This window comes from Emys orbicularis, chromosome 2 (genome assembly GCF_028017835.1).
Source record: "Emys orbicularis isolate rEmyOrb1 chromosome 2, rEmyOrb1.hap1, whole genome shotgun sequence".
NCBI classification, from domain to species: domain Eukaryota; kingdom Metazoa; phylum Chordata; order Testudines; family Emydidae; genus Emys; species Emys orbicularis.
Genome location: NC_088684.1, coordinates 78,344,799 through 78,365,636, shown reverse-complemented (window position 1 = coordinate 78,365,636; position 20,838 = coordinate 78,344,799).

Genomic DNA, 20,838 nt, shown 5'->3' with positions numbered 1-20,838 from the left:
AGAGGTGAAGAATTGATGTGGGGGCTGGAGGTGAATAATTAACTAATAGGCTGGGGGATGGGCAGGTGAGGGACTGGAGCAGAATTAATGGATGGATTAGGGGACAGACAGATATGTAGCTAGGGTTATAGAGTTGACAAGGGAGCTGGCAACAAGCAGATGTGGGGATTGAGGAGTGCATAATTAATTGATGGGCTAAGGAACAGGCAGCTGTGGGAAGAACACAGATATAATTAAATAGAATTTGGGGCTGGGAGAGAAGCTGGAAACTCTTCACCCTCAGGTAGCTGTGAGGCACCAGCAGCTGGGAGCAGCCTCACCTGCCTGTATACATTTGGGAGAGCTAGCAAAACTAATTATCAAGCACACCCTGGATGGGCAGGGGGAGTCCAAAAATTAAGACTCAGACCAGAAAAACCAAACTATAATTATTTTTAAAAGCATAATTTTGGGGCCAATCATGTTTTGTTGTGGTCTGAATCATGATTTTTGAGGTTGAGGACACAGCAAGAGCTGGAAGTCTAAATGTTGTCATTGTCACCTTCTAACTGGGTGCGCACTTGCCTTTTAAGGAAAACTAGACGTCAAGTATGGCCAACCTAAATTTAATCTCTAAATAAAGATAATACATCTACAGGGACTAATGGGGGTGTGAGTCTCATGGATTACATGATTACAAAAGAGCTGCCTGAACCTCAAAAAGGTTAGAAACCAGAAAACAGTTAAGGTTCTCTACAAGAGAAATGGGGAAACAACCTCAAAAAGGTTGTCAATAATGGCTTCTGAAGAAGCCTAGATATAGAAAAGGGGGGGGGGGGGGACAACTGAAGAAAAAAGGCTTGGAGCAATTAAAGTAATGCTGTGGGCTTTAGGCCTAATAGTTGCACCTGTCCTTAATTAAGGGCCTAAGTCCAGTGTTTCCAGAGAGGGAGGCAGAAAATCTTCTTTTGCTCTCCAGCATCAAGAATTAGAAAGGTTTAACTATAGGAAGGCTATGTAATATTGAACTGTTTACTAAAAGAGCTGTTTAGGTAAACTAAATGACTATTAAAGTCTTTCATCAATGAGGTTCAAGACTGTAAGCCTGGAGTAGGTGAAGAAATGGTTTAGGCTATGGATGGCAAGTGAGTGCCCCAGCCCTGTGGCCCAGGGAGAGTCAAGGAAGCAACTGTTTAGCCTTGGGAGGGTAAATCAAGATTACTGTTGAACAAATCCCCTTCAAGGGGGATGAAGGACTATTGAGCCTGAGGAGATCTAAAGGATTACTTTGTAGTTTGGATTTTTTTATTTGCCCTGTAGAGGGGAGAATTTATGGTTTGGCTGGATGACCTAACCATATTGTACAAAAAGAGAAACTGAGGCAAACTGCAACAAGGAAACTGCCTTGAGTTAAAAAACAAAGGAGGAACTTGTGGGAAACTAAAGAGTAATGCTAGAAAGGTAAGACACTTCTTTACACCCCTGGTATAATTGTGGCACAATTATTTGTACTCACAAAACAGACCCTACAAAATTGGAGGCTTTCTTTGATAATCTGGCCCATTACATCTTTGTTTAAAGGCTCAGGGATGCCTACAGAAAAAACATTGCTGAGTAAGTTACCAAGTAGTTATGCTTCCAGTTGTTAGGCCCTAGAGGTGCTTTCAAATTTGTAATAAAGTACTGCTATGCCATGGTTTCTAGATTATTTCTCAATCTCATGCAACAATAGAGTAACCTAGACTAGATGTGAAGGAAACCTGCATTATGTTCTTCAAAGGTAATCAGAAGAAATAGAAATGAGAAGTTAAATACAGGTGTGCTGGAAAATAGTGGTCTAATTAATATTTGTGTCCAAAGCGTGGACTCTATAAAATGTTGCTATCATTCATTATTCTTAAATTATTGCCAGTACAACTGATGTAATTACAGACACAAACTTTCTGGGAAATTCCTAAGCTTTAAAAACATTATTTTTGTTGTTTTTGTTCCACTCTGAGGGGAGAGGTCATCCATTTAATGTGGAAAAAATGTGCCAAACTTTCAGTGGAAAAAATACTGTTTATCCATCAGCCTGTTATTTACCAAGGAAATATTTGCCATTATAGAAGATCACAGGGCAGAACTGTACAGATACTGTTGCTTTCACTATCCTTGAAAGATCAAAGTATTGTGTGTGGGGTTTTTTTTTTTTTTAATTTATTTCTCAGTTTGGACTGACACCATTGTGATATAGTATTGGAAAAATATTTCTCTTGTTTTCTATAACATACAATCTGACTAGACCTCTCCCTGTATCATTTGGTGAACCACCTTTTATTCAATTTTTTCTTGTAGTTCCTTGGTTTCCTTGGTCCAATTTTTCCACTAGGATTGAGAAGTGTGACAAGTGCACTGTACAATTTTCCAGTATCTGATTTGTGCTAAAGTAACACTGGCATTAGATTCTGTTTAGAGGTTGAATTTAGTTTCTTTTTAGGTAAGCTTATTTTGAAGCACATTCAATATAACTTGGATATATAATAGCCTCTGAAAATGCAAATAAATCGGAAGCATCAGTGTTCTAATCCTCTTGCTCCTAGAATCCGGTGGTGAGGTTGTGCTGTTTATACAAACAGCAGGAGTACTCTATGTGCTATCATTAATTACCTGTACGTTGATAGTGGAACTACAATTTATTGTTACCAAAAAGTGCTGTAAGGGAGTTTGTTATGCTTGCTATGCTACTCATTGGGAAGTGGGGATTGCTGGGAGTATTAAAGGTGGGGTGGACATTAGCTGTATGTTTTTGAAACTTGAAGGTTAGGTTTGTCTCAGAGTCTAAGCTTATTTAAGAGGCCTATTGACAGGGAAGAAATTGTAGCTCCCATGTTTTCATTTAGAGACTGAAAACAGCCCTTTGTTGCCACCACTAAAATATAAAAAGATGTGTTCCAAAGTACTGAAACGGTTATCCCTTGCTTCTAGGGCATTGTAGTGCATAGCTCAAGCATTACTAGCATATGCATTTATTTTTCCTAGAAACTATTGCTATCCTTGATAACAATGGCTTATCTTTCCAAATCGAAGACAGTAGGTTGTATTTAAAAACCTAGACACTTATGAAAGATAGCTGGCACCACCTAGCTGCAATGCTCTTAAGATAAAAGTATTCTGATCTCATAGCCCAAAGTGTATTCTGGGACACAGTATAGGAACACAGTTTAAATATAACAACGTTGGCACATGAGCAATCCTCTGAAATTACCAATGGGCTATATTGCATTAATTTCAGTTCTGTGTTGGTGTCTTTTTAAATTTGTTAGACTTAAGATAGAAACATGGAAAAACTACCAGCTGGATGTTTTGCCTCAAGACAAAGCAATAACTCATTTCAGTATAAATATCCTTTCCTTCATAAGCCATTGTTCATGCCTGCATGCCACAAATACTCCATAATCCCAATTTTTCCTGATTACATTCATGGTTCCTGCTTATACCAGCGTATTTTGAGGGAAATCTCCTAAATCTTCTGAAAAGCTGGGGTAGCATAGTGTTCTTGAATTTCTGATAAATATTTAGACAGATGCTTTACAGTTTTGTATCTAAATATGACTCTGAAATGTAGACTTCATAGTAATGCTTTTGAACAGCTTAATCAGTTGCCATTGATTTGTGTTGCAAGAAATTTTAAATATTTTGTTTGAATAATCAATATTAATATACCAATGTATTACTTGTAAAAACCTTTCCCCATCATACCTAGAGATGGGGTACAATAAAAGCTTTTATCTGATTACTTTGACTATTAAATACAGACTTTTTTTTTTTGGTCAAATAAATTGAATCATGTTCCTAGTTCCTTTCTGACTCCATACACAAGATAGGCATGCACTAGTGATAACAGCATTAGTGAAAGAATGCAAGGCTATAATGCTTGTTTTATTAGGATGAATAATGTGTATTAGGGTGAATAGAAGGTCAGGAGCAGAAACCTTGCAAGATCACATGAGTAAAAATGAATCAGCGCAGCTTGGCCAAAACCTTACACGTTCTCTGGGGCTGCTGTGGAGTCAGAAACTTAATGATAGCTTTGTGAAATTAATAAGTATACTTCCATTTCTACTTCTTTTAATGTTTGGTACATGTGAATATGCCTTCGAGAGCACCTAACCCATACACACAAATACCCAATGGGCATATACAAATAGTTGATTTAGTCAGGCCCAAACTTTGAAAGTTAGGCAACACACTAGGGGGCCTGATATTTAAATTGCCAACACCTCTCACTGAAAATCAAGGGACGAAGTTGAGGGTGTGGATGGGGCAGGGAAAAGCATACATAGAGATCAAAATCCTCAATATTTTTACAGCAGGTGAAATTGATATCCGTCTGGATGGTCTATTATCTTATGTATTATGTGACTGCACCCTTTGTTCAGGGCCGGCTCTAGGCACCAGCAAAACAAGCTGGTGCTTGGGGTGGCACATTTTTAGGGGCGGCATGGCCGGCGCCAGAATGCCGCCCCTAAAAATGTGCCCCGGCCGCCCTAGCTCACCTCCGCTGCTGCTGCCATGGTGCGCGAAACAGCTGATTCGCGCGCCGCTACTCGCCCTCCCTCCCAGGCCCTCAAACCTGGGAGGGAGGGGGAGATCCCGAGCGGCCGCGGCGCGCGAAACAGCCGTTTCCTCCCAGGCTTGAGAGCCTGGGAGAGAGGGGGAGACTCTGAGTGGCCACGGCGCGGGCGCCGCTTCTCCCCCTCCCTCCCTCCTAGGCTTGAGAGCCTGGGGGGAAGGAGGCAGGGCTGGGGATTTGGGGAAGGGGCGGAGTTGAGGCGGGGCCGGGGGTGGGGTAATTAAAAAACGGGGGGGGGGGGCAAAATTGTTTTTGCTTTGGGCGGCAAAAATCCTAGAGCCGGCCCTGCCTTTGTTCTGTGTTCTTCTGGAATGATAGACAAAGGGGACCATATAGTCAGTTGGTGTAAATCCGTGTAGCACCACTGAAGTCAGTGTAGCTAAATCAGATGATGATCTGGTCCATGTGTAAACAGTTTTCAGTGGAAAACTCCCATGCTGCTTCCTCAATCTTGCTCAGCTTAAACAGATTTCCATTTTGCCTTGCCTGGTCTTTGCTTTTTCTTTCTTTTATGTCCTGACCTGAGTGTCTTACAAGAAAGTGTATCCTCGGTCCGTCTTTTGCATGGTTGACTTCATGTTTGCTTGGCTCAGATTTGTTTGTACTTCCTCTTTCTGACAACTTTAGGTCCTTCCTATCTCTTCTTGTAAATCAAGTCATGCTGTTTTTCAGCTGAACTAATACTGCACCAAGGTTTGCCATTGATATGAGTGTACAGCTCCTATTGTGTTTAAGGGCAAATGCTGTAATGCTTTTGAGGGCATAATGTGCTATTCAAGGATGCAATCCTTTCCTGCCTTGGCTTCTGGCTCACATAACTTTCTTACTCTGTGTAGTCTTAGCATACTCTTGTGTTGGGTCCTCTTTTATGGCAGACCTCCAAGAAATATGCTTTGAAGGATATTTTCCTTGTCTTTTGTCCTTTGCTCTATATGATATGCATATTTCTACAGTCATATTATAGACATCTTTTTCTTCTGCATTGTCCCTCAGAAGTCAATTATAGCCATCCTCTTCAATTGGCTTAACTTGCTCTGAATTAAAACATTGTTTATAACCAATACCCCTTGCATAGGTTATATAGATAATCATCATTTGCAGTTAGTTCATTTGTCACAAAGCTAGCCTCCCTTCCTCCTCCCCAGTCATGGTTGAAAACTTGATTGTTATCTCACAGATCATCACTTTGCATTTCATATACCATTAATGGAAAAGCTCCTATTAACTTCTATATACAGATGGATAAATACTGAGAGATAATTTTGAATTTCAAACACTCACAATTGGCAGCTCATAAATGAGCTACAGACCAAGAATATCATTCTGAAAAAAAAATTCAGTAATGAATACATCTGAGGGGTTTGTTTTGTTGGTTTGTTTTTTCAGAGAAATGGCTAACATGAAGAAGCAAATTTTACTGAGTTGTCCAAGCTTATTTACATGAGCAGGAGTAGGCTCCTATCTAGAAATACCATGAAAAAAGAAAATGATCATAGTATTTCTAGTCCTTCCTGGTGTAAATGAGATCTACAATAGTTTAATTTACTGATTCTAAAATCATTGCTACTGATATTTTGGTATTTACACTTTTGGTCAAAACCACAGATAAAGAAAAGATCACTTTTTAAAGTTTACGGCACTCTCCCCAACCTTAGAAAAGATTTGATTTGTGTGTTTGAGATTCATATTGGTTCCATTCTAGTTGGAAAACTTCACCTGTCATTGGAGTCTGATTACAAAGGCCTTTATGGAACAAAAATAAATATAGGTTGAAAATAGAAATTTTCAACAGCAATTTTTCATTCAAAAGGACTTTCATTAACACAGTTGGAGCTTATATGAGAAATAATCCTCAGAACTGGGAAATGTAGGATAAATTGTATTATATTTATAAACTTCAAACTACACATTTAAGCAATAATTACCAGCAGCTAACAATTGGTTGGCTCCTTAATGACCCAAAGAAAAGAACTGATTTTCTTTTTCTTGTGTTGATAAATCTGTCATTTACTAGTGGTTAGCAACTAATTTTCAGACATTCCGAATGCAGGACATATTCCATTAAGTTTATAAATTCATTAAGGTTCCTGTGCACCAGATGGCATAGTACAGGAATGTTTGAAGCACTCAGTAATTAAAGCTGTTAAACAAGTAATAGCCTAGCTGTACATTTGACAGTTTGTTATATACATTAAAGCTTAGAGTGCTGCAAAATGCTGGTAAAATTTCTGAACATCTTGGATTTAGAGACATTCAGATAGATTTGATCATGACCGTGACAAACATATATACTGCATGAATGCAATGGGTCCCCCCCACCCCCCGCCTTATTTTGAAGGGCAGAGGCCGTAACTCCATTTCCAATAACTATTAAAGCACTAGCAGGAAGATTTATTAAGTACATTAGAATTGATATTTTGTACTCTGTTGGTAACATCACAGAAATGTTCCTTTATAGGCAAAGTATTGAAAACTTGCTCTTGTTTCCTTCTAAAGTTCAGTCTCTGGTAGAATTAGAGGTGCAAATACTTTCAGCTTCACAGCAGTAAGAAGCCACAAACCATCATCCCCAGGACTTGAGCGTATCATCAAAAGGAGAACATCTACTAGGCTAAGGGAGCAGTTGTGCACTTGGAGCCTAAACTTGCACCAAAAGGAAATACTGTCATTGACTTCAGCGTGTTGGATTGCGCCTTTAGGTCACAATTCCGTTACTATGGAAATGAAGGGAAACAATGTTGTTCGAATCAGTGGAAGCAGTCCTCAGTAGGAACTATGGCTGGAATTGTACAGGTACATCTTTCCTCAAAGTCTCTGGAGAGTACAGCACTCCCTTCGAAGCCATGCCAGCTCAGCTGGATAGTACAGGTGGATCAGAAGCAATTGTGGCCATAGTCCCATCCCCTTCCCACCTTTCTTTGCTGTTTTTCAGTTAGCCAGCAGGGGCAGCAGTGTTAGCCCAGTAGTAAAAGGATGATTGTGCCTAGCCTCTTCTAGTTGTGATGGAGAGGAGGAAAGGAGCTTCCTCATATTCTCTCACTAAGCCTCATAGCTGGCCCATTAGCTGACTTTTTATTTATTTATTTTTTTGTCTTAACACTTGCTAATGTGAAACCCTTCAGTACGTTATCCCTGATTTTAGCAGCTCATTTAAACAGGTTTCTGTTTTGCTTTATGGGGAAGGACACTTGCTGCATTAAGGCCATGGTTACTGCAAAGTAATCTTAAATCCCTAGTACCAAAGCCAGGTTGACTTTGACATAATAAGGTACAGAACTGACTTTGATTAGTAAAGGGAAGCTTATAGTTCTTGATTTCTCTCCCACACACAAACACAATGAACTGCAAGATTAGTATTTTTATTCTAATAGTGTTCAAAATGAGCTAGGTGCTACACAAATAGGATAGTACAGTATGTATCCCAGAGATCTTGTACTCTAAAAATGGAGTGCACCCATTTACATCAAGCTTGAGTTTTGTCCTTTTAGCTTTGTTTTTTGTCTCTGTCTGGAAGTTTTCTTGAACAGTCCCTCACACCTAATGATGACTGGAGACCATAACCAAATTCACAAAACCACCTCCCTCGCCTCAATAACTTTTTTTTTTTTTTTAATTTAGCTATTCAATTCCAACTTTAGATTCTCTCACTGCTTAATGTGTGAAAATGACAAAGACCTGGACTTACTATGCCACAATGCCAATCATAAATAACATCAGCAATATTAGCTCTTTAGACTACGGTTTGGCAAGTCAGTCAATTGACTGCCTATTGTTTGTCCACAGTCAAATATTTTCTAATATTCCAGCACAAATATTCTGATGTAGCCAGCAGCCTATATTTTTTTGACTGCATCATGGTGCCATTCCCTCATTTTTTAGAATTTTATTTCATTGTCACATTTTTCTGAGTTAAAATAACTCAGTTAATTGGTGTAGTTGTTTTTGTTTTGTAATTTGACATAAGTATCTAAGGCTAAGCCTATTGGAGACAAAAAGTCTTGCCTTTTTTGTTGTTGGTTACTGTTACTATTCTATTAAATTAGTGCTTCAAAATATTTGGTCATTTTTGACCAATATAAGTGGTCAGGTACGCATTTGACTGATCCAAAAATTATTGGTCAAACCTACCTTAGACCCCTTGTCCTGACAGATGTGGGCTCAAGAAATTGAGTCACTTCATTTTCCCAGATCACTGGGGGATTTTTAATCATTGAAATTAATTTAAGCTAAGGAAAGCTGATCTGTCTAAAGCTGAAGCATAAAACTCACATGTATTAAATATCCATTTGTATGACTGAGGTTCTTAGCCATAGTAAAAATAAAAAGGCATAATACAGGAAACTGATATGTAATGAGAATGTGTTGGGTTCAGTGGCTTAGTTTAGCATTTGGACAGCAGCCAGAACATTTAATATTGGAACAAAGTTCAGATAAAATTCCTTTTGGATAACTGCATTCAGGGAATGGGGAAGGGGAAACCCCACACCTTAAGTTTTGTCTCTTCATTTTTCATTTAGAATGTATTTCAATGGAAACTTTCCACCAAACTCTACTTCTGAATAATATTTTGTATTGACAATGGATAATAAACTGTTCAAAATGTATTTTACTATAATACACAATTTAAATTTGTTTTTTAATTAATGCCTTACTGTTTGTGTGAATTTAGTCATTCCAAATATATGCAGAACTCTTGGGGATATGTTCTGAAAACACATGTAACATATTTCCAATAATATTTATGCTAAAAGTTACTGTTTGCTCTCTAGATTAAAATAGAAGAGAGTTAATGTGGAAATCATACTTCTCTTTTAAACTGTGTTCAGGTGTGTGTATTTATATGTATTTTCCTTTTATGAACGACAGTAACTCCAAGGAGATGCAGCAAACAAAAAATAGGAAATGATAGTTATCAGAAGGTATTCTGATACTATTCACAGTGGTATTTCTGCCATCCTGTGACAGATTACATACTTTCATCTCTGTGTGTTGGTACTAGGAAACAGGAAATTAAGGGAAAACATACTTTGGCCCAAATTATCTCCCAACTTTAGATCTCCTGAACTGACAGGATCCTCCACAGTCCACACATGGAACAGAGGCTGAGTCACGTTTGTTGCATCACCTCCCACCATCTAACCTTGGACTACTGCAGGTCCTGGGATATACCAGGCTTGGTGACAGATCCCACAGGTTTTTTCACAGTGGAGGGGGAACAGTCAACATAGATGATAGGCCAACAGACAAAGTTCAGAGGCTCCATATGGATAGGCTTAAAGTTCAGATTTGCTTTATGTATGAAACAATCCCATGCTTGCTATTTTCCATTCTCTTCTACTCTTTATGTTAAGTCCTTCCTCTTCTCAGCCTAACCAGATCCTTCTCCCTGCATACACAATTCTCGTCATCCTCTGGTCACCACCACTTTCTTTCTGATGTTCAAGAGGGGCTTGGGTTCTGTCCCATCTTTTTCATCAATCCTAAACAGCTTCAATTTTCTATTTCCCCACATAAGTCCTTTTTTTAGGATATTCATCAGGGAATCACGTGGCACTATCTTTGCTGTACTTTGATTCTCCACTGTCTTCAATTCTTGTGTGTTCTAGAGCTACCTAGGATAGCAATTATTACACCCCAAAATGTGCTGAGCACCTGTAACGGGGCTTAACCAGTTAGGCTAGTGAACCCATTAGTCATGCTTTGAACTTGGAAAGGCGAATAGCTAATTAGGTTCTGGCAAGAGGGCGTGGAGCTAAACCATGATAAGTAGACTGAAGGAGCTCACTTGAGGAAGAGACTGTGGAAGAGACAGGTCTCTCTGGCTGGGAGATGCCCAGGGTTATGGTACACAGACACAGATCTTGGGAGACAGACCTCGTTTACGGACAGCCCCCCAACCTGAAGCAAATACTCACCAGCAACCACACACCACAGAACAAAAACACTAACCCAGGAACCTATCCTTGCAACAAAGCCCGATGCCAATTCGGTCCCCATATCTATTCAAGTGACATCACCATAAGACCTAATCACATCAGCCACGCCATCAGGGGCTCGTTCACCTGCACATCTACCAATGTAATATATGCCATCATGTGCCAGCAATGCCCCTCTGCCATGTACATTGGCCAAACCGGACAGTCTCTACGCAAAAGAATAAATGGACACACATCTGACATCAGGAATCCTAACATTCAAAAACCAGTAGGAGAACACTTCAACCTCTCTGGTCACTCAGTAACAGACTTAAAGGTGGCAGTTTTGCAGCAGAAAAGCTTCAAAAACAGACTCCAACGAGAAACTGTTGAACTTGAATTGATATACAAACTATATACCATCAGTTTGAGTTTAAATAGAGACTGGGAATGGCTGAGCTATTACACACATTGAATCTATTTCCCCATGTTAAGTATCCTCACACCTTCTTGTCAAGCTGTCTGTAATGGGCTATCTTGATTATCACTACAAAAGTTTTTTCTCTTAATTAATTAGCCTCTTAGAGTTGGTAGGGCAACTCCCACCTTTTCATGTTCTCTGTATGTGTATATATCTCTCCTTGTTATATGTTCCATTCTATGCATCCAATGAAGTGGGCTGTAGCCCACAAAAGCTTATGCTCAAATAAATGTTAGTCTCTAAGGTGCCACAAGTACTCCTGTTCGTTTCTACAGATAATGGAGGCAGTGCACCATCAGGCAGCATAGATTCATTCAAGGGAAGCCCTGAGATAGGATTTGTAAGTAGAGAAGACTTTGGTATTCCAGGAGGGCAGAAGAAACATTGTTTCATTTGAATTTCTTTCAGACCCTGGTAGGGGGGGTCTGAATTTACGTGACTTGGCCAGAGAGGTGAGCTATAGAAGACCTGGAGCCAGAGGCAGGTGGCCTGCAGAGGGTGTTGGAACCAAAGATACTAGCAACATCCCACATTGATGCCAGGGGGTGCCCCAAGGGTGAGTGAACCCTGCCATAACACTTTAGGGAAAGGATTGTGCTTTTACCTGTCTGAACAATAGAAAGCCTAAATTCAACATGATACAAATAGGTAGAAGTATGTGATGTATTGATTTACACTAACTTTTTGTATATGAGCATCTAAATGGCAGAAGTGAATGTTTAGGGGGTTTGCACTTAATGATTAAAATATAACACTGTTTCTGAAAAGGAAAATCACGTCTCAATAATCTACTAGAATTCTTTGAATGTGTCAGCAAAGTAGTAGATAAAGAAAACTCCAAAAGGCCTTTCACAGCCCTGAAGCTATTATAGAAACTAGATAGTGATAGGCAAAGTATTGGCATGGATCAAAAGCTGGTTAAGAGACTGAAAAGCAAAGACCAGGAATAAAAGGTCAACTTTTTTATTGTAGCAACTGATTAACAGTAAGGTGCCTCCAGGGTCCATATTAAGTCCTGTGTTTAATATTCGTAAAATGAGAGATTGTGAAAATATTGGGATTGTTTTAAGTTTACCTCTGAAAAGAAAAACAAAAGGAGTCTATATAAAACAATGAATGTTCTAAGGTAAGGAGAGAGAAAGCTTCTGTTCTCTTTCTTGTTACACAAGAACAAAGGGACACTCAATGAAATTGAAAGATGTCAGATTCAAAACTGGCAGCAGGAAATACTTTCTCACTCAACATGAATTAGACAGCGTAATTCACTGTCACAGGATGTTAAAACCAAGAATTTAACAAGATTAAAAAGTTTGGAACTGAATATGGATAACAGGAATATCCACACTTTGAATAGTTAATACTAAGAAGTCTAGAAGCAATATAAAATCTCATTCTTCATGGTTTAAAAAAATCTCTACTCGGGATTAGGATGAAAACTTCCGGGGGGTGGGGAGCAGATGATCCCACGTCTGTCCTGTAAGGTTTCTTACACCATCTTTTTATCAATGAGACTTGTAAATAATGGTCAGCTTGGCATAGATTACAATATTTACTAAAACCATATAAATGGTTCTTATAGGAGGCCAGTTGGGTTTTAAAGTGATGGAGGTGGTTATACTTCTGTGAATCAATCCAAGCTTTAAAAAGAGAGAGGTTTGAGATTTGAATTCTGTATTTGTTTTTTTGTGGTTTTCTGTTTGTTTTTTAGTCCAATCTTCATATACAAAGGTACATTTATATTCAGTTCTATAAGTCATAAAGTTCACCTGCAAGGCCGCTAGTTTGACTGAACTCCCCTAACACACTTGGTAACTTAATGACTACAACTCTCAGCCTACCATTAAGAGCAGGAGGGCATGAAGCATAATCAACAGAGGAGCACATCAAACAAGAATCTCGTACTGTCAGAAAGAGGAAGGTGAAACCTAGAGAATTTTCATGGTACAAAAAGTGGGTGTGTGTGACATTGAGCCAGAAAAGGTTTAGCAACTAGCAGGCTAAATTACTTAAACTGAACATTTTAAAGACATATTTTAAAAGTATGTAAATGGTAATTAGGGCCCTTCCTTATAAATAGCTAACAAAGCCAGGTTAGATAGATTACAGATTTGAAATGTAAACTTGTATTGTTAGAGAATTAGAAGATAGTGGTTGTATTTGTCTGTGTTTTGTTAACATCTAACATGATATAGGTAATGTAACCAGATTAGCTTGTAGATGCTAAACTTCAGTTCCTGTCTGTTACTATATTCTATTGATTCAGAGATCAAAAGGGAATATTAGCAATTAGATGGAAACATATGGTGTAATGAAAACAAGGAGGACTTGTGGCACCTTAGAGACTAACAAATTTATTTGTGCATAAGCTTTCATGGACTAAAACCCACTTCATCGGATGCACGCAGTGGAAAATACAGTTGGGTGGACCAGTATAAAATAGTCTTACAGTAGGTCAGTGGTCTCCAACGTTTTTTGATCGTGCACCCCATCAGTAAAAAATGTTTTAGCAATCACCCCGTGTCGCGCCGGCTCTACCATTTTTGCCGAAGCGCGCAAAAAAAAAAAAAAAAAAAAAGCCGCTCGGACGAAGGGAAAAAACAAAACAAAACGCTCCTCCTGCTGAGCACCCCAAGGATTCTCTTGCACACCCCACTTTGGAGACCACTGCAGTAGGTGACAGACTCAGAATGTTAACCCTAGTCCTTAAATTCAAAAGGTCACTTTTCTCCCCTTTGCCCTCGCAAACTGAAGCACAGCATCCGAGAGATCTAAAGACTTGCCAATGGCATTTTCAAGTGATTAAATAGCAAGCGATGTCAGTCTCTCATTGTCCGTTGTTGATCAAAGATATGTTTTAATGAGCCTGAGCTTCCAAAAGCTGCACTCATCACTCGCGACTATGACCAGCAGCGTGAGCAGAATCCTCAAAGCTATCCACACATTAAGAAAGGTGTCATTCAGCTGTGCATCATAAATGAAGGGGAGAACTTTGAGTGGACAGAGCTCCCCATGTTTCAAAATGTGAAGGATGTTCTCAAATTTGACAGATCTTTATCATTGACATCCAAATAATCCTCATTTTCAGAATCTGGTGAAGGTCCATACAACTATTTGAGAGTGTTTTCCTGTCTGCTGACAGCTTACTAAGGTCGTAGTAAGCACTAAGCCTTTTCATGGTGCTTCATTTGTCCAAACCTTTCTTCAATGGACACTCAAGCAACGTCAACGAGCGAGCAAAAAAATTCCCTCTTGAATTTTTCTTCTGCACTTTCCATCACCTTATCTCTGCCTGGATAACCAAACTGTCTCCTCTTCTGATGAGAGGAGTTGAGTTTGTCTTCAAGGAAACTCATAAAGTGATGGTATCTTCAAATCCGTTGTCTTTGTAGGCCCAGTGAAATCAAGGCAGCTTCTCATCAAAGTAGTAGTGTGCAATGTCCATTGACGAGTTTGTAATGCCTTGCTTACAACATTTACTTGGAACAGGATACCATGCCAAACCACAGCTGAGACCAGAAATTTGAAGTCAGTGATCTGGTTTTCCAGACTTTGCACCTCATGTCAGACTCTGGCCCCTGCTTTACTCGACTGCACCAGTTCCATCATGGCGTCGTAAATCTCAGTCACTTGGTACCTCACTAGTTTTATGCTGTAAATGCAGCTCTCCCAGTGAGTATTACTTAGCGTCACAGTCAGATCTGTAACATTTTGTGTGAGGATCTTCCACCTGATGATTCTGAAAGGAGGACATATACCCTTTGCAGTACTCCGAGGAGAGATACTGAAACTAAAGAAGATGCTGCTGCATTTGACACAACCAGGCAGAGGGAATGGCAGTGACAAGGCATGAAAAAAGCTCTTAGATTCATTGCAAGGTTTCTTGCCTGGACTCCACTATTTCTTCCCTTCCTGTTAGCGCTGTTGTCATAGCCTTGGCCACAGCAATCTCTAAGTGGTTTTTATTCTCATTCAAAACTTTCATAAACAGTCTGGTTAGGCATTTTCTAGTAGAGCCATCCACAGACCAGAAATGAAGTGTTCCTTTACTTGGACACAGTCATCCTCATCAACAAAACTTATTGTAAATGACGACATCTTTTCACTGTGACTGATGTTGGGAGAGAAGTCCATTATTACGGCGTAGTACTTTGCTTTGCTGAGCCATATCAATATGTTGTTAAGCACCTCCCTCGTCATTAGGTCCATCAATTCATTTTGAATTATTTTGCTGAAGTAATGGTCCATAGCTTCCTTTGAACTACTTGACATAGGTGCTCACACATGACATAGTAATATTTCCCAAGGAACTCTAGCAAACCGAGAAATTACTATTATGTTCAGTGAACAACTTATCTGACGATCCCCAGAAAGCCAAATTATTCTTTGCAAGGAAGAGAGTGATTTGAGATCAGATGCTCAAGCACGTTTCTCCAGTGCTGGGTTTCTACAATAAGTATCCGCTGGTTTTCTGCATCTACGCATTTATTCAGCTTGAGCCTGGACTCGACCTCTATCCATTTGGAGTAGGCTGTAAAATGGCCAGCTGACTTTTCATGTGGCTTCAGAGCATCAGCTAAGTTATGCCAGTAACTGTACCCAGAAAGTGCAAGCAACGATTTGGCATTCTTGTCCAATATTTTGCAACACTTTTGTCAGTTGATTTCAAGTAAATTAGCCAACGTCCATTCAATTTCTCACCATTCTTGAGCACTCTTTGCAGTGTGACTTTTTGAGATGTCACTTCTGCTCATTTCCTGGAAACATCATATCCTCGATTTTTGCCCAGCCCGTTCAAAATTGTACAATCAATATTGGCAGAATTTAGGATTGCCAACTGTAAAGCAGGATCTGATGTATCGATTTGTGGTGTGCAGTTTTTCTCACTGATGTTTCTGTCATCATGCAAGGCTGATTCTTCTTTATCATTTCTCTCAATTTCCTGTAAACCAGATTTTTTTTTTTTCCCCGTTACTTTCCTTTTCACATGAGCCACGTTCTTCATTATCATCACTCTCCCTTATGCCGCCAAGAAAACTGGATGATTCTCCATCACTTTCCTCACATTTCTATTCCTTATCTTCCAGTAAACTTGCTAATTCCTTAATAGGACTTCTATCATTTATGCTTCACTCCTCAATTTCTTCTGCACTGGGATGATCACTACTGCCTAAAGCCCCTTGCAGCAAACTAGATTGCAATTGACCTTTTTGCTGCCTATACTGATCTCCTGAAGGCTTCTTTGATGGCATCTTTTATTTTTTACGGGGGTGGTAGTGGGGGAAACAGACAGTATCAGCGAGAGCAAAAGTCTATATTCCACAGTCTTAGAAAGGTATCCAACATTACGTGCTAAACATGGCAAAAGAAGTAACAGTATTTCTTTTATATTGTGTAGCTAGGGGTTCAATAGCTACCTCTGACATCTCATTAAATATGTCCTTTTATTAGTCACTACTTACACTCTTCAAGTCTTAAAACACAAGTACACTTTCACAATTGCACAATAAAACAAGATTCGCAATATCACAGCTGGGCTCTCACTTCACTTGGTTCTTATGACTGACTGACTGACATCCTGCCCCTTATATACCCGCACAGGCATGGTTGACAACGTTCTAGGAGTTCAAGGAAAATGTAATTCTCAAAGTCTGGAAAGTTCCATGAGATTCTACAAAGGTCCAGAACATCAAGTTAGGGGAAAATGAATCCACATACGGAATACAGGAAGCATTTTACGTCAAACATTCTATTTTCCCTTTTGTCACTAACAACAAAAACAGCATCCCAAGCCTGGCATCCCGGGTGGTCATTTGCCCCTAAATCCAGCCCTTAGGACAGTGGTGGGCAACCTGCGGTCTGCGGGTCGCATGTGGCCCATCAGGGTAATCTGATTGCGGGCAGCGCAACATTTTGCTTATGTTGACCGTCCGCAGGCATGGCCCCCCTCAGCTCCCAGTGGCCATGGTTCGCCGTTCCCAGCCAATGGGAGCTGCGGGAGGCAGCAGCCAGAACATCCCTGCATCCTGCCACTTCCTGCAGCTCCCATTGGCTGGGAATGGCAAGCTGCAGCCACTGGGAGCTGTGCGGGGCCATGCTTGAAGACGGTCAACGTAAGCAAAATGTCTCGCTGCCCGCAATCAGATTAACCTGATGGGCCGCATGAGGCCCAAGGGCCGCAGGTTGCCACCATTGCCTTAGGATGTCAGAACCATCCTGCCCTTTCCATTTTGCTAAAAGAGAAGAGGGTCCCAGCTGGATCCCATCAGGATGAGATGGGAGACTTTGGGGGAGAGGGATGCCCATGTTGACCGAAACAGGAGCTAAAATTAACAATGGCCGGGAGTCTCGGTCTCAGGTTAATAAAACAAGGTAGGCTGCATCAATAGGGATCTATAGATGAGGATTAAAATGACAATGACACTACCATCTCTGGCAGCTTGATTTGATGGTGTCTTCTCTTCAGGATGGATGCAGCACGACAGGATGGCTGGATTCCTCAGATGGAGACAGGACCTCCAGGCAGAACCAGATGAATGTCTTCTCAGGTAAGATGGAAGTATTCAGGTAATTAAATCCCTCCCTCTCCCTTTACCTGCATCGTTGTGAGTGGGGCAAGTGATCACTATAGGAGATGGATCAGGTGCGTGTAGGTAAGTATATTCCCTGCTTAAGATGACCCTTGTGGGGTGAATGGCCTACCCTATTAACCCTCAGCCACTTGATCTGTCTCAAACAGACAGCAACAAGACTCTGCCACTCAGGCGGGCAGCTCCGATCTAATCTGAGCACCACCTTATATAGACATAGGGTTGCTAGGCAAATTAGCTGATAGTTACTGTTAATCTTTTCCCACCTAAACATAAAAAGGCACCAAACTCAGAGTGAGGATGGGACAAGAAGGGCTTACAAAAATGGATGCCTAGTTGTCCTTTAGAGGATTCAAGATGGCCTCAAGATTTTTACCTCTACGCCCAGTGCAAAAAAGATTTGAAAACCACAGATCTAGAAGATATTACTTTAGCACTAAAACTAGAAGAAAAAATATAGTGTCTGTTCCAATGTGTTGTGTTGTGTTGTGTGTCTTGCAGCTGGATATGGTCACCCTTGAATTGTACATTGATAGGAAGGTGGGGGAATTGCAAACATATGCATAGGTATATCTGACTGCTTAGTTGGACATACAGATTGTCACTTACAGTACATATACTATGCAATAAAAGACCTGTACATGGCAGTGGTTGGCCCAGGTCAGCTGACTTTGGTTCACAGGGCTTGGGCTGGAACCCAGGCTCTGGCACCTTTCCCTCTAATGTGGTCCCAGAGCTTGGGCTCCAGCCTGGTTTCCAAAATCTACATACATTTTATAGCCCTGCATCTTGATCTCAGTGCGCCTGAGTTAGCTGACCTGGGCCAGATGCAGCCATATCACAGGTCTTTTATTGCAGTGTAGACATACCATTGAATACATGTGTGCTAAAAGTGGTAGTGGTCGCTGTGTTTGGTCCCGGAATATTAGAGACAAGGTGGGTGAGGTAATCTCTTTTATTGGAGCACCTTCTGTTTGGTGAAAGAGACAAGCTCAGAAGATGGTCCTATAAAAGGTATTACCTCACCACCTCGTTTTTAAGTTTATTTAAGCCTTCGTCACACAAGCATAACTTTTTTTTTTTCAGTATTAACAAAAAGTGAAATCCTTAAGAAGAATAGGGAGTTCTCCTAGTAAGACTCACATTTTAAAGAAAGCACAAATAAAAATGTAGGCTAATGGATTTCTATCAACAAATTTTAATAGTAAGGGATGGATGTGTGACAACCACCAGTAAAAAAGCAGCTATGATAACTGGTAAGAAAATCCAGATTTGAGAGAGTTTTTGAGGGTTTTTTCTATCTAATCTAAGGATGAGAGCTTTCGAATTCTAACAGTGATAGCTACGGCTGCCTACTGGCCCAAGTTAACAATCGTGTTTCCCTATCATCTGATAATTCATTAAACTGGGTTGAGAAAATGACTTGTCTGGTGCTAGACTTTCCCTTTTCTGTTCCACATGCGTAAAGATGAGCCTAATTCTGACCTAAGTTACACTAGTGTAAAGCCAGAATGACTCCATTCTATTTGAGAACGTGCTCTGATCTAACTGATTTTATTTCTTTGTCCTGCGAAGCTATCATATGTTCTATTAAAAAAAAGTTTTGTAGTGCGCTCAAACATTTGAATTATTTTATACAGAGATCCTTCATGGTCCATTCCTGTGTTTTCAACTTATCCTATGGAAGACCATTTTAATATCACATGTGTAGACATTGTGTAAAATTAAGTAGCTTCTTTAAAATACAATGTTACGAATCAATCCCCTCTTTCTTAGATTGAAATAAGCCAGCCCGTCATGCAAAAATATGGCAACTTCCCCCCTAACTACTGGGCAATAGTTACCAGTCTGAGATTGTGGCGGTTACTCTGGAGAATAAGTAGCTGAAGATAACATTGAATGCACCAGCACTTGTCACTTCCACTCTGCAGGAATGGAGACCCCTGACCATAGCGGCCATACTGCAGTCCAATGGGATTCTGTTACGGGGGAGTCTTTTTTTTTTTTTTTTTTTTTTTTTTTTTTGCAAAAAGGGTCTGCATCCCCTGTGCACCAGTGACCGCAACTGGGGGCTTCCTGTTCCTGAGAGCAAGAGTTTGTCTGCGGGAGATGAAACAATGGAGGGGCAAGTCAGTGGTTCCATTTAACTTATTGTGGGGAGTTCTGAGTAAATATCAAAGCCATTGTTAACAAAGTGTATGTCTATGGAGAAAAAAAGAATCCATTGGATATTATATTAAACATGAATATCCCTTTAAACTGGATTGCAGGCTTTAAAGCCCAACCCTGCATACAGGACAATGCAAAACTGTACCATCCCTGAGTTAAACCAGAGATTATACCTTGTGTGTAATCTCATCAGGTGCTGCCTCTTGCATATGTATGGAGCAGATTCTTCCCTGCAGTGTGCTGGCCCTGTTGTGAAAACTAGTGGGAAAAGGGATGCATAGCCTTGGTTCCTCAGTAGAGAATAACATGGGATCCAAACATGCTCAAAACAAATCCATTTGGAATTGAAATTGCTGCTTGTGATTGCCATTTCCTGTTCTAGAGTCTAGACCCCAGAACCTCTTCTACAGCTGGAGAGCACAAAGTGAAGCTAAAAATGGGGTGAAAAAGTGGCCTTTGCAGTCCTCTATTGTGGGGTGACTGTGTGCTAGTCTTGACATACGTTAGAGCAACTTGAAGGCTGCTCTAAATTACACTATTATATAGTACTAGTTTTTAGCAGCCTAACGGGACAAATGATAGAGAGGGATGAACATAGGACCTCTGAGGGGATATAGCTGGAGCAGTAAGAAGCAAAGAGAAAGGAAAACTAATTAGGACTTCTGCCACTGGAGGCACAATCCTCTGGTGTCTGGCTATGATGGTTTTAGAGCTACTCTGTGCCACTTCCTTACCTTTTGAATTGATTGTTTTTTCAGGCTTGTGCACAGCTCAAACAGAATAACTTTTTTTTGCGGAACAGATTCTCACTTAAGAGACTAATCCCATTAGGTTAAATGACGACCAACCTGAAATGTTGTTGTTTGGAATTGTTGTGGTTCTCTCTTTCCTCCCTGACTTATCATAGCCTAAGTTTTCATTTCTTTTGTATTCTTCTTTTCATCACTGATGATCTTCAGAACAAAGTCAGGTTTGTGATGTGCCTCGTTATCTGTGTTACTATGGTGCTATTATTTTTGTCTATTCCAGTGACCTCACTCTTTCCAGTTTGGTCTTGAATGGGAGAGGCTTTGGAAGTGCTGCAGTGTGATG